Source organism: Hipposideros armiger, unplaced genomic scaffold, assembly GCF_001890085.2.
Source record: "Hipposideros armiger isolate ML-2016 unplaced genomic scaffold, ASM189008v1 scaffold_59, whole genome shotgun sequence".
NCBI classification, from domain to species: domain Eukaryota; kingdom Metazoa; phylum Chordata; class Mammalia; order Chiroptera; family Hipposideridae; genus Hipposideros; species Hipposideros armiger.
In genome coordinates this window covers 1,020,235-1,035,042 of record NW_017731409.1, presented here as the reverse complement: position 1 = coordinate 1,035,042, position 14,808 = coordinate 1,020,235, and the positions used below count along the sequence as shown (strand labels likewise).

General features: G+C 39.1%; 1 protein-coding gene across 3 annotated transcripts in view; it reads left to right on the top strand.

The window, feature by feature from the left end:
• The window catches only part of EXD2 (exonuclease 3'-5' domain containing 2), a 67,681-nt gene that overhangs the window by 14,932 nt on the left and 37,941 nt on the right, over positions 1–14,808 (top strand). Inside the window, exon 1 of one of the 3 annotated variants that reach the window (XM_019641402.1) lies at positions 6,567–8,136. The exons of 1 other annotated variant lie outside the window; for it this stretch is intronic. The gene's annotated coding sequence lies outside the window, so the exon portion shown is untranslated. Of the gene's footprint in view, positions 1–6,566; positions 8,137–14,808 lie in introns of those variants that run through there. One more of the 3 variants, XM_019641404.1, reaches the window with a different exon arrangement.

Here is a 14,808-nt window from a genome sequence, read left to right as displayed (position 1 = left end):
AGCCCTCAACAAAATAAAAGCTTGTGCCAGAATATAAAGCATCTATGTCAGCAAGCACCAAGTTTTAGTTCCTTCGGCATTTTTGTAGGAAGATTTTTTTCAATGAAGGAAGCAGAATGCCGATTTACATTCTAGAGCAAGATCCTTTTCTCCTCGCAGCCCAGGACTTCGAGTAGCACTGGTATAGTTGGTATTTGGAGACCTCGCTTTGGACTGGATATTTGGGAATCATCATCCTGTAAAAGAAAAAAATCCAAAGTAGGAATGGGATGCAGTCTTTCTGCATCGTGTAATTTACAGCTAGGAAGAAATTAGAATTTCTGATAAACTGCCTATACGAAATTCTAAAAAACTAATGGGGTTAAAATTTCTGACCAGTTATTCACTCACTTACCTTTTAGTTAAGAGCGTAGTGACTTTTACCAAATAGTCTTTCCTTTTTTGTATCTAATCTAAAATGATTGTCTAAGTAATATCTTTTCCTCCCAAATATCCCCACCAAAAGTGATTTTTGAATTGGAATTGGACTTCTTAAAGAATGATAGTTTAAAAAAAAAAAAGAAAGAAAAATCATGACTCAGATGCAGATATGAAATGAATACATGTCAAAGATTTAATTCGACTCATTAATTAATGAGGGAACTGGGAAAGATGTCACAATCAGTTCAAAGGAAAATCCAAAGACTAGACAAATATCTAAGCCTATCAGAAAGGTTTAAAATGAATATTCTTATCAGATCCAAAGCTGGCTCATTGAGGGTGGGGAGATGCCAATGGAAACTTTACCTGATATAATTTATTTGCATGTTTAAAAACAATAATTATTTGTGTTCCTATCATTTTCCTACAAACTACATTATATTTCTTCAGAGTTATAAAACAGTTCAAAGACAACAAAAGGCATAAATCCCATAGAATCTGAAAAGAGGGAAGGGTATGTTTAAAACAATGCATAGCTTTCCATTTCCCGATAATCTTTTGGTCCATTTAAAAGTATCTCACACTTTCTCCTATATTCTACAATAGGCCTTCTTCCTTGTTGCAAGATAATAACAAAATTTTGATATGCTCATAACAGAATTATCTGAAAATTTTTCTTTAACATTTAGCTTCTAACATTGGTTGCTGATGTGAGAGAGTAAGGCAGGAGTCTCAAAAGTAAAGAATTTTCACAGAATCCTCATGTTTTTAGTCTGGCATCCCTATCCTTAACTGACAGGTACCCTCTACTTTACCCTTTCCAGGGAATCGATCTTAAGCCTTCTGCAAGGGCCAGGAGGGACAGTAACTTGGGAACTGGGGAGGAAATCGGGTGGTCTAACTGATTCTGAAATAGACTTTTAATCAATTATTCTGCATTTAGTCCCAAATTTACTCCTGCTTCTTGAAGTACCTGGTTCTGCCGACTCTGGAGCCTTTTGGTGGTTTGCTGAGACATTTCAGGTTTGCTCATGGACTGTCTTTTGACAGACTATGAGTCCCACTATCTTTCTTCTTTGCAGCTTCCAAAATGTTGGTGATTTTATCAGAGACAGACAATGGCCAGATCATATATGATAACAGAACTCTGATTCATGACCTCTGCAGCAACCAGCCTGGGAAGCCAAACCACAACCTCTAAGACAATCAGCCCAGATTGGTCTGACCTTGTCAATAAATCAGTTTCCTTATATTTTGCCCCCACTTTTAACACAGGACCAATCAGAGAAAGCCAATTGAATCACAGAAGAAGCCTGGCTTCTAGTTAGCCCATCTCTGGTTTCCCCCCTGCAGTGACCTCCAATCATAGCATATCTAAAGCCTTCCTCCCCAACCCCCCACCCCGCCCCACTATAAAGATTTTCCACTCTTCTGCCAGAGTCCTTTAAGTTTTGCCAAACACAAGTGATGGTGGCTGACTCCCTACTATAGCAAGCTCTGAATAAATAGCTTCTGTTTCTTCTCATTTGGGTGGTCTTCGTCTTTCTTTTGTTTCTTTTTTACATTGAAGTTTTGTGTTTCTCCCATTTTTTAGAGGAATTTCAGGAGGACGTGGCGTTACATGTGGTTCAGTTCATCATCTTTAGCGGGTAGTCTCTTCCTGTGTTCTTTTCTCTGTGACTTAGATATCAACAATCTACCCTTTCTCCTCTAGCTCTAGAAAGCCCAAAAATGATCTTTTGTCTTTTTCTCTAGCAAACCTGGATGCAAAATTTAGCACCTGTTCATATTCCTCCAAAGAATCTATTGGAACAAAAGTACTAGAGAATGATACAGACTTTGCTGAACTTTACCTAAGAGATAGATGAGGTTTCATAACACGCACATACCCCACAGCAAATAATTTAAACTCAACTCCCGAATACTTTAAATATTTCTTCCTCCCACAAAGTGTCTCCTCTGAGATGACTTTCTCTTTCTCCCAGGAAGTTTGGAGCTTTGCTGACTCCTCTTATCTCTGATTGATTCACCTAAATCTTTTAAATCCTCACCTCTTTGCCCTACAAAGCAATTCAGCTGAGCCCCCAATCACACCACTCACTGCAGAACAGAAGGAATGCTGATTCGCCAGCCTTTCAACCCTTATTTTTAGGTAAACTTGTCCCATTGGGGATGTGTAAGTCTCACCCTCATTCTAAGAAGACTTCAGGAGTTTCTTCTAAATGAATACAGACATCTGTTCCCAAGACATAGTCTCATTCCAGCTCCTGAGAAGAAAATGAAAGTTCCCTAAATCTCTAAACCACCAAAAAAGATATCTTTTCTCTCTTGCTAACAGTCTTTTTGTGTTTCCAACTAGCTTGCAAGCTTCTTGAGTGCATAGCTACATATTTTTACAATCTGTAGAGTACCTAACAATATTTAAAAAGTTTGTAGAGGATATCAGTGGGCAGAAAGGATGGATAGAATTTCAATGGAAGGAAACAGGTTTTTTCAGAAAGAGCCTATTTAGTGGTTCCTCTAAGTTTTAACCTTTATCTTCAACACACTAAACCAATCCAATAAGGGGTGCCCTATTAAAAACCTTTCTTGTCTATCTTCAGTGTTGGGCACTCAACAGGTTTTAGTTGACGTGTGGGGCATGCATTTATTATTAGTAGCAATATGTTTCATTTCCTGTATCAGTTAGGGTTCCATTGCTAGTAGCAGACTTCACGGAAGTGGCCTAAATAAAAACGTTAGTTTATTTTCTCACATCAAAGAAGTCCAGAAATAAGCAGTTCACGGTTAGTATGGAAGATACAGAAGGCAAAGGGATGCGGGCTCTTTCACCTCTCCACTCTGCCTTCCTGAGCACGTGGCTTCCATCTTCAAGGAGCCACTGCTGTGCCAGAAAGCTGTTTGAGCTCTAGCCACCAAGCCCTAGTCTTAGAAAGAAATAAGTGGAAGAGCAATGACAAAAAGGCAAAAAAGGCCTCTGGCAGGTGTCTGCACCCTTTTTTGGAACTTCACCAAAAGTCTAATGCAAAGAACTTTGTTTATAGAAGTTTTGTTTACACCTCGTTGGCCAGTCATATGGCCTTATCAATTTCCAGTGGAGACCAAAAAAAAAAAAAAAGGTATTTTTTAAGTGCAATTTTTAAATGCCCCCTGAGCAGGAGAGAATGGATATTGAGTAGGCCACTAGCACTTCCTGCCACAGGTCCTCTTGAATTTTCTGTACGCAATGGCCCAGTGCTTGGCATTAAGTTGTTCTTGGAATCAATGAATAAAGCATTTTTAGACAAATCAAGCCATTCACTGCATGATTCTTTTAGAAATTAATTGACTTTCTTTTCAGAGCAGTTTTAGGTTTACAGAAAATGTGAGCAGAAATTGCAGAGTTCCCAAATACCTTCCCACCACCCCACAGTTTCCCTTTTTTATTAACATCTTGGTACCTTTGTTACAATTGATGAACCAATATTGATCCATTATTACTAACTAAAGTCCATAGTTTATTTTAGGGTTTTCTCTGTGTTGCACAGTTCCATGGGTTTTGACACATGCATGTCATGTGTCCACCACTACAGTATCATACGGAATAGTTCTACTGCCCTAAAAATCTCCTGTGCCCCACCTATGCATCCCTCTCTTCCTCTCCAGGAACCCCTGGCAACCACTGATCTTTTTATTGTCACCATAGTTTTTCCTTTTCCAGAATGTCATATAGTTGGAATCATGCAGTATGTATCCTCAGACTGGTTTCTTTCACTTAGCAATACACATTTAAGGTCCCTCCATGTCCTTTTTTTTTTTAAGAAATTTTTATTGGGGAACAGTGTGTTTTTCCAGGACCCATCAGCTCCAAGTCAAGTAGTTGTCTTCAATCTATTGTAGTTGTGGAGGGCGCAGCTCCACGGCCCAGGTGGGAACCGAAAAAGCAACCCTGGTGTGATTAGCTTGTGCTCTAACCACCTGAGCTAACCGGCCACCCCATCCTCTGTGTCTTTTTGTGGCTTGATAGCTAATTTTTTTTTTATCACTGAGTAATATTCCATTATATAAATGTACTACCGTTTGGTTATCCATTCACCTATTGAAGGACATCTTGGTTGCTTTCTATTTATGACTAAAGCTGCTATAAACATTTGTGTACAGGTTTTTGTGTGGACGTAAGTTTCCAACTCATTTGGATAAACACCTAGGAATATGATTGATGGATTATATAGTAAAACTATGTTTAGTTTTGTAAAAAACTGACAAAATGTTTTCACAACTGACTATACCATTTTGCATTCCCACCAGCAATGAATGAGAGTTCCTGTTGCCCGGAATCCACATTAGCATTTGGTGTTGTCAGTGTTTGGATTTTAGCCATTCTAATAGGATTTAGCCATTCAACGAGATACTGGTATCTTGTTGTTTTAATTTGCAATTCCCTAATAATATGTAATGTTGAACATCTTTTCATATGCTTATTTGGATATTATGTATCTTTTGTGGTGGTGTCTATTCAGATCTTTTGTTCAGTTTTTAATTGGGTTGTTGAATTTCAAAAGTTCTTTGTACAGCCTAGATAACAAATCTTTATTAAATATGTGTTTTACAGATATTTCCTCCCAGTCTGTGGCTTGTCTTTTCATTGTCTTATCTAATCAAATTTTTTGGCATAAAGTCGCTCATCGTTATTTTCTTGTTTCTTAAATCTCTGCTCTATTTTTTGATGCCCCCCTTTTTAGTCCTAATATTTATTTGTGGTTATTTCTCTTTGATCTCGAGCACTCTCACAGGACTTTGTTTCTTTATTACTTTTTTCAAAGATCTAACTGTAGTTTTGTTGTCCACCTATATTGCATCTTTTTCTATTTTAATTTATTCTGTGATCTTTATCTTCTACTATTTTGGATTTATTCTTTTTTCTAATATATTAAGCTGATCACTTATATAATTAATTTGTAGTCTTTCTTATTAGTGTAAGAATATAAGGTTATTAATTTACTTTTATATCATAAATTTTCATAAATAGTATTCTTATTACCTCACAAATCTAATATTATAAACTTCCACTGGGATTTTTCTTTGATCTTTGTTATTAAGATGTTTTTTAAATCTCCAAATATACAGTTTTTAAAATAATCATTTTATGATTGATTTCTAACTTAATTGTAATATGGTCAGAGAATGAGACCTGTATGAGAGCAATATTTTGCAATTTGTAGAAAGTTGCTCAATGGCCTAAATCAAAATTAACTTTCTTAAGTCATTCTGGTATATTTGAAAAGTATGTGTGTTCTCAAAATACTGGGTGCAGAGTTCTATACACATTCCTTAGAGAATATTAATGGTGTTGAAGACATTCCTGCAATGACTAGTGATTCTTGGATGTCTTTTCATATTTAAGAGTGCTTGCTATAGACTAAGTGTTTTGTGTCCTCTCAAAATTCATATGTTGAAAACTAACTCCCAATATAATGTTATCAGGAGGTGGGGGCTTTGTGGATGATTAGGTTATGAGGGTGGAGCCGTCATGAATGGGATTAGTGCCTTATAAAAGAGGCCCAAGAGAGCTCCCTACCCCTTTGGCCAAGTGAGGACACAGTGAAGACAGCTGTCTATAAACCAGGAGGCAGCCACTTACCAGACAGTAAATCTGTCAGCACCTTGATCCTGGACTTCCCAGCCTCCAGAACTATAAGAAATAAATTTCTGTTGTTTATAAGCCACCAAGTCAATGGTATTTTGTTATAAACAGCCGGAATGGACTAAGACAAAGAAGGAGGTACTAAAAAGCTGACTGGGAAATCTTTATGCACAGATGGGGCTTGTTGACTGGGCTTCAATGTAGGGTGACTGCTTATGGACCCACGCAGTTCATTATTGGATCCTTCAATTGTCAATATTCTGCCATTTTAACCTAATTTGTCTTCTAAAATTATATTGACATTTGTTTGTCTCCTATTATCTTCTCTCCTTTTTTTTTTTTTTAGCTGAGCCATCCCGCCACCTGTTGGCAGCTCTGCAGCTGTTCAGCTCGGGCTGACTCGAACCACTGTTGCTCAGAGCTCAAACTCTTGAGCGAGCTCTTAACCAACTGAGCCACTCAGCCGGCCCCTATCTTCTCTCCTTTTTGTTCTTTGGGTTTCTAAACTTTTCACTCCTTTACTTTCATTAAAAATATTTTTTTATTGAAGTATATATGCATTCAGAAAAATGCCCACAAATATGCAACCTGAACACACATGTAAACCAACACTCAGATTAAAAAAAATAGACCATTATCAGCACTTTGTGAGCCTCCCCATGTTCTCTTTCAGAGTCATTACTCCACTAAGAGTAATGACTACATTGACTTCTAACAGCATGGGTAGTTTCCGGTTTAGGGCTCGTACAAAGTATGGGTATGCACTTTTAGTGAACATATATACACACATTTCTGTTGGGTATACAACTAGGAGTGAAATTGTTAGGACAAAGGCTATGCATATATTCGGCTTTAGCAGGTACTGCCAAACAGTGTAACAAAGTGATGTACTAATTTATGTTCCTTTCAGCAACATATTAGAGTTCCAGTTGCTCCACAATCTTGCCAGTACTTGGTATCGTCTGTCTTTTTCATTTTAGCCTTTCTGGTGAGTATGTAATGGTATCTCAATGTGATTTTAATTTGCATTTACTCTTTGTGTTTCAGAATGGGGCAGATTAAAATGCAGGCGTTAATCCCCTACATCTGCCAGAAATTTCCCTTTTGGGTGATTACCTAATGGAACTTAGAACCTTTTTCCTGTACTGGAGGCAATATAGAGGATGAAAGCAACAAGCTTTGCAATCTGACATATTGAGGTTTGATTCTCAGCTCCAGTGCTTACTTGCTTTGTTACCTTGAGAAATTTATTTAACTTTTCTCAATTTCATGTAAAATGGCACTAATAATAGTACTATCTCACTAGGTTATTATGCAAATTAAATCAGATAAAATATGTAAAATGTTTTGCAAAGTTCTCAGTACACTGATCACATAGTCAACAAATGGCAGCTATTATTATACCTTATATTGTTTATGCACATCTCATTTCCCCCTCTGATTTACACATTCTGTGACAAAGCAATAGCACACATTTGCTGCCTCACATATAAGAATTGCTGATAAAGACTGGTTGAATGGACGATTTTAAACATTAATATAAACGGAAGGTATTGTGGTTATTGTTATAAAAGACGGCAAATTATTATAACATCTATAATACAAAATGCACTGCTAATGAGTAATACATTATTTCAACAAGTGTCTCTCCTATTTACCTTCATCATTTAGCAGTTAAGAAAATTAATGCAGTAGAGAAACACTACTGGAGCAATTAGTAATGACAATTAGATGTCCCATTGCATTTGTGAGGGTTCCAGAGGCTTCTCCCTTTAAATCCAAAACCAAAACAAACCAAAACACCACCCCAGGAACAAAAACAAAAGCACCACTTTTCTGAAGAGACGTTAAGCCTTTCAAATTTTAACAGACCCTTTGTTCAGCAGTGGAGAAACTGAGGAGGCAACATCTTCCGTACAAGATGGCGCCGCCCATGTGTACACCCCCGCTAGGATTACGTCCTCTTAGCCAGTCGCAGGACCGGAAGTTGTATCGGCCCTAGTGGATCCGGGTGGGTGCGAGCAGGTGGACGCAGAGGTTCCAGTTCTTCAGTGTGAGGTGCTGCAGGTGTGCGAGGCGGGTCGGGGCCGCAGGTAAGTGAGAATCAGGGGACGCTGAGCCTTTCGCCTGGCTAGTGCGATGGGCAGAGGTGGTTTCCAGTGCAGACTGAGGAAAGGGGTAGAGGTGCTGGTGATGTCACTGTGTGCGGGGGCGACAGATTGCGGGAACCCCGCAGTTCCAGAGCGACTTGGCCCTGCCCCTCTCCCCGCCTCCCAGCGGGGCGTCCTCGCCCCCACCCTCGCCCGCGGCGGGGGCGGTTCAGCATCCAGGTGCGCGGCTCCACGCGCCGCCCCGTAGGCAACCCCCCTCGGACCTCGTTCTCCTCTCTTAAGGAGCATCTACCAACCTCATGGCTCCTTGACCCAGTAAAAAGAAGCGCCGCCCGCAGCACCTGGCAGCGCTGCGTGTCCCCACGCGTTCAGTTACAGTTCCCTCCCCTTGATTCGCGTGGACCTACCCCCGCCTCCCACTGTTACCACCCCTTTCCTCCCAGGCCACACCCGCTGCTTCGGGCCTTGCTGGGAGCCACCTCTTTATTTTTCGCATCATTGGGCTAGATCAGAACTAGAACGTTAATGATTTATTGCAAAATTGATACCTGCTCATTAAAATAAATGTTATAAGCTTTTGATGTACTATTGGACGCAAACGAACTCGCTTAGATACCAAATTATTTATACCGTATTTTTTTAGTTATATTTCAAGGATAGAAGAAACTGCGCTGAAAGGTTTTGTTAATTATTAGAATTGGGAAGTGCAGGAGAAAAGAGGTTTAATAGGGGGAAGGGATGATTAATTTTCGTCAATTTGAGTTTGTTATAAAAATGCATTTATTCTATATTAATTCTAGTTTGTAGTCCATGCATACAGACTTGTAAAACATTCATGTAAAAAATTTAAACAAAATAGATCATCTTTTACCTTCCTCCTTACATCTCCATTTTTTTTTTCCTTTTATTTCCTGTCGCAAAGAACTGTTATCTCTTTGGGGCGTGTTTTTCTATTTCTTTTTCTTTACGTTTATGACATGTGTTTATAATTATATATTCGTGTTAAACTTTTACGAAAGCATATTTTACAAATATGGCAAATTGTACCTATTCAACAACTCGACGTTTTGTACTTAAAAATAGGTCTTGAAACTTTTTTTTGGTCAATATATAGAGATCTACCTGTAGATCCATAGTATGCTAAGATTCCATAGTACCTGAGATTCCATAGATTGCTTACAGTTTTTCACTGTTAGACACAATGTGGCATAGAAAAATCCTTCCACATGTGTCAGTCCCTGTGCGCATGCCTCAAGAATTGAGGTGGAGTTGCTGGGTGGGAGAAGGATGTGGACATTTTAATATAAAACTAGTTACTAGTTAGGCTGGCTGAGTGGTGCGTTGGTTAGGAGCTGGCTTGGGACACCAGCTCTGAGCAGAAGGGCCCCTGTTCGAATATTACATGAGGACCAGTGACGCTGTGCCCTCTACAGCTAAGATTGTGAACAACAGGTCTACCTGAAGCTGGGCTTCTGTGAGTCGCCGGCGACCATGTAGGCTGCAGTGGGGCTGGCCGGCAGCGGGCGTGAGCTTTCTGAGCTACCCGGGAAGAGTGCAATGATCACAATACCAACATAGGCCATTGAAGCGAGGCCTCCACAGCTAGACTGAAGAACAAAATGACAGCATCTTGTCTGGTCTTCCCCAATGCCCCAACGCTGTTCCCTTCCCCCAATTCCCCAATAAAATCTTTAAAAAATAAAAATAAAAAACATAAAACTAGTTACTAGTGAGACTGAGTATTTTTTCTTGATTGTTGGCTATTTTGTATTTCCTCTTTTGAGAAATGTCTCATTTCTATGGGGTTGTCTTTTTATATATTGTAGTGTTTTATATATTCTGGATGTTAACCTTTTGTCATTTATATAAGTATTTATTCCCAACTTAGTGCTTTTTCAAGTTGCTGCTTGTCTTTTAGCCATATGGCATCTTTGTTGAACCAAAGTTTTAAATTTTATGTTTAAATATATCAATCTTTCACGTATGTATTTTGTTATTTTCTAGCTATCATTTCCTACCCCCATGGTTCTCAAATGGGAGATATTTTGCCACCAAGGGGCCATTTGGCAATGTCAGGAGACATTTTTTGGTTGTCCATTGGGGTGGTGGCGTACTGGCATTTAGTGGGTAGAAGCCAGGGATGCTGCTGAACATCCTACAAGGCACAGGGAAGCGCTCCACAACAAGGAATTTTCTGGCCTCAAGTGTCAATAGTGCTGAGGTTGAAAAACCCCTCTCTACCCTGAGGCAGAGCAGCGTTTTCTCTTACAACTGTATTTTCTTTTATAAATTCTTACATGTTTCAGTTTTTCTTCAGTTCCTGTGTGTGTGTGTGTGTGTGTGTGTGTGTGTGTGTGTGTGGTGTGTGCATAATTATTGTTTTCCAAACAGTGTCACTCTGAATAATAGTCAGTGGAGTCTTGACCCGTTCGTCTCAAATACCACATTTATCACGTGCTGATGTCTCTCACACACAAAGCCTGTTTCTGGACTCTCTTCTGTCCTATGGCCTAATTTCTTTTAAGATTTTATTGGGGAATTGGGGGAGGGGGGAACAGACAAGTTGCTGTCCTTTTGTTGTTCAGTCTAGTTGTAGAGGACGTCACTTCACTGGCCCATGTTGGTATTATCACTGCGCTCTTCCCTGCTGAGGCAGATCGGTCGCTGGTCACTGGACGGCCCCTCACGGTAGCTTACAGGAGCCCACTGCAGCCTACATCTTCGCCGGCGACTCACAGCAGCCCAGCTCCAGGTTGAGCTGTTGTTCACCATCTTAGTTGTAGAGGGCACAGCGTCACTGGCCTTAATGTGCCTAATGTGGGATCTGAACCGGGGCCCTGCCTCTCAGAGCTGGTGTCCCAAGCCAACTCTTAAGCAACACTCTATTCGGCTGGCCCCCAGATCATGTGATTCTGAAAAAGCTTTTGGGTTAGTTTCTGTTATATTTTTTAATTCTTATATAAGCACTTGTTTGTTTAAGCCAATTTAATACAGCTGCTTTTTTATAAATGGTAGGGTGGAGCAGTAGTAGTCAAGTCTGTCTTATGGTCTTTGTTTTAGGTACCTTTTATCTTTTTAATTAATCATTAGTCCTTTTAAATAAATCTTTCAGTGAAGTTACTTAGACATTAAAAGCCTTTTGTGAGTTTCTGCATGCCAATTAAAATAGGTATCGCATTCTGTTTGCTCAATTTGGGAGCTCTTATTTTCAAGTGAACTTTTAAAATGATTTTTATTGGAACATTCCTCATAATAGCCATTTTAATTTTAGATTATAATTTCCTTGGGGGCTGGCAGCAGTTTGGTAGGACCCTAGCTATAGATAGAATTTAGCCCACACTCCTTTCTGACCATATTTTGGACCTTCCAACCTGACAGTTACCAAGCCAAATTCTTGGGATATAAGATTTTTAGATTGACTTTTAGCAAGATATTGTGGCCTAATTTTTTATTTTGCCAGACCAATACCACAACATTCTGTATTAAATATACTTTGGTACCTAGAAGGGTAAATACTCCCTTATGATTATTATTATCATTATTTTATTGGAAATCATATACTTTATCAGCTCATGTACTCATTATTTAAAAAACAGTATTTTGGTGCTAGTCTTACAATTTCTTTTCCAGGTTAATTTTAGAATCAGCTTGTCAAATAGTTTTTTTTTAGTGGCTTCATTGAGATGTAATTCACACAATTCAGTGTCAATTCAGTAATTGCTAGTATATTCATAGTTATGCAGCCATCACCACGATCTAATTTTAGAACATTTTTCTCACCCGCAAAAGGAAACCCATACCTATTGGCAGTCACTCCCCATTACCTGGCTCTAGGCAACCCTGGTTTATCCATGTTGTAGCATGTATGAGTACTTATTCCAGTTTATTGCTGAATAAAATTCCATCCTATTGTGTATTTGTTTCCTAGTGCTACAGTAACACAGTCTGTGTGGCTTAAAATAACAAAAATGTATTCTACCACAGTTCTGGAGGCTTAAAGTCCAAAATGGAGGTATCAGCAGGACAATGGTCTCTCTGAAGGAATTAGAGCAGAATCCTTTTTGCCTCTCCCTAGGACCTGGCGGTTGCCGGGAATCCTTGGCATTCCTTGGCTTGCAGCTGCTTAACTCCAACCCTTCTCTGCCCTTGTCTTCACATGGCCATCTTCCCAGTGTCTATCTTCACATTGTAATTCACTCTGTGGGAGTCTGTCTCTGAGTCTCTTCTCCCCTTCATGTAGGGTACCAGTTATATTGGATTCAAGGACCATGCTACTCCAGGACGACCTCATTTTAACTTGTGCAAAGACCTTATTTCCAAATAAGATCACATTCATAGGTACTAGGGGCTAGGATTTCAACATATCTTTTCCGGGAACACAATACAACCCATAAAATTATGAATATGCTATATTTTATGCACTCCTCAGCTGATGGACATTTGGGTTGTTTCTACTTTTTGGCTGTTATGAATAATGCTGCTATGAACTTTTGTGTGGAAATATGCGTATCTGAGAGTAGAATTGCTGGGTCATATGGCAACTCTATGTTTAATCATCTGAGGAACTGCCAGAGTGTTTTCCAATGCAGCTGCATCATTTTACATTTCTACCAGCAATGGATGAGAGTCCTAATTTCTCTGTATTATTGCCAGCACTTATTATCTGCCTTTTTGATTAGAGCCATCCTAGAGGGCGGGAAGTGGTATCTCATTGTGGTTTTGATTGCATTTCCCTAATAGCTAATGATGTTGAGCATCTTTTCATGTGCTTATTGGCCATTTGTATGTCTTCTTTGAAGAAATATCTATTCAGATCCTTGCCCATTTTTAATTGGTTTATTTATCTTTTTATTATTGAGTTGTAAGAGATATTTATATATTCCAGATACATGCCCTTACCAGATATATGATTTGCACATATTTTCACCCATCCTGTGTGATGTCTTTTCACTTTCTAGATGGTCAATTCAGTTTTTAAAAATTAAGTTTGCATTGAATTTATATATTATTTTGAGTAATTCTGTAAAACAATCTTCTCTTTATTAAAAAAATAGGGTAATTATAGTACCTTCTGCAGAGGATTATTGAAAGGATTAAATAAGTAATGTATACATGAGTATATATACATATAAAGTGACTGGCATGTGATATGTGCTTTGTGAATGATAGCTGCTATAATATATTGCTGCTCTTACAGTCTTCTATATCTTCAGTAAAGTTTTCTATTTTTTTTCATATTGATTTTGCACATTTCTTGTTGAGATTATACCTAGTTTGCATGTGTGTGTATGTTTGTGGTTTTGCGTAGTTTTAAAATAGTGAATGACATTCTGTTAGGAGCTGTGGCTCTTTTCCATTCTGCCTTATTTTGCCCTGATTTGAATCGTCTTCCCAACTTGGCTCTACTATTCTGAGTCTTCTAGCAGGTCTCCTGCCTCTAGCCTTGCCCTCCTTCAGTCTAGTACCCACACTGCCATCATGGTGTTCTTTGAAATATGAGTCTGATCCTGTTACTCTATTAGTCTGCGAATAGCTCTATTACCTAGAAAGTTTTACCATAAGGATATTAGAGGGCCCCTCATGACTTGCCCTGTATCTCCACATTCTAGCATCATCTCCCTGTAATTCCTTACTTGCATACTGTCCAGTAGAAATATGCACTGTCCAGTAGAAATATGTGAGCCCCATAAATAACTTACAGTTTTATAGTAGTGTTGTATGAAAGGAGAGAAGGTTAGCATTCCCCATGACAAGGATGGAAGAAGCCCTTGGCCTAACAACATGCTTACGGTTAAGGCATTGCCACCTACTTCATGGCACCTAACCATTGTTTTTTACTTGGCCATAAAGAAGAAGGAAACCTTACCATTTGCAGTGATATGGGTGGACCTAGAGAGCATTATGCTAAGTGAAATAAATCAGACAGAGAAAGACAAAATACCATATGATCTCACTTATATGTGGAATCTAAAGAACTGAATAAATGAGCAAAGTAAACAGAAATAGTCTCAGAGATACAGATGGTTGCTAGTTGGGAGGGGGTTGGGGATGAGGGAGAAGGTGAGGGGATTAGAAAGCACAAATTGGTAACCACAAGATTGCCACGGGAATACAAAAGACAGCTTGGGGAATATAATCAATAATGTTGTAGATATTCTTTAGGGGGCCAGATGGACTCATGTCTTCTTAGGGAGACCACTTCATGGATGTTGTAGGTGCCTGACCACTGCACTGTACACCTGAAGCAGAAGTTGAATAATATTGAGTGTCAACTATATTTATATATATATATATATATATATATATATATATATATATAGTCACAGGATGTGGAGTACAGCATAGGAAATAGAGCCATTGAAATTGTAGCAGCTATATACGATGTCAGAGGGGCAATAGATTGGGGGGTGTTATCACTTTGTGAGGGGGGTAAATGTCTATTACATTGTTTTGTACACCTGAAACAAGCAACAAAAAAAGATTTATAGTAGCCACATTAAAAATATTAAAAGATGGGGCTGGCCGAGTGGCTCCTTGGTTAAGAGTTGGCTTGGGAGCTCGAGCTCTGAGCAGCAGGGCCGCTGGTTTGGATCCCACATGAGGGCCAGTGACGCTGCGCCCTCTACAGCTAAGATGGTGAACAACAGCTCAACC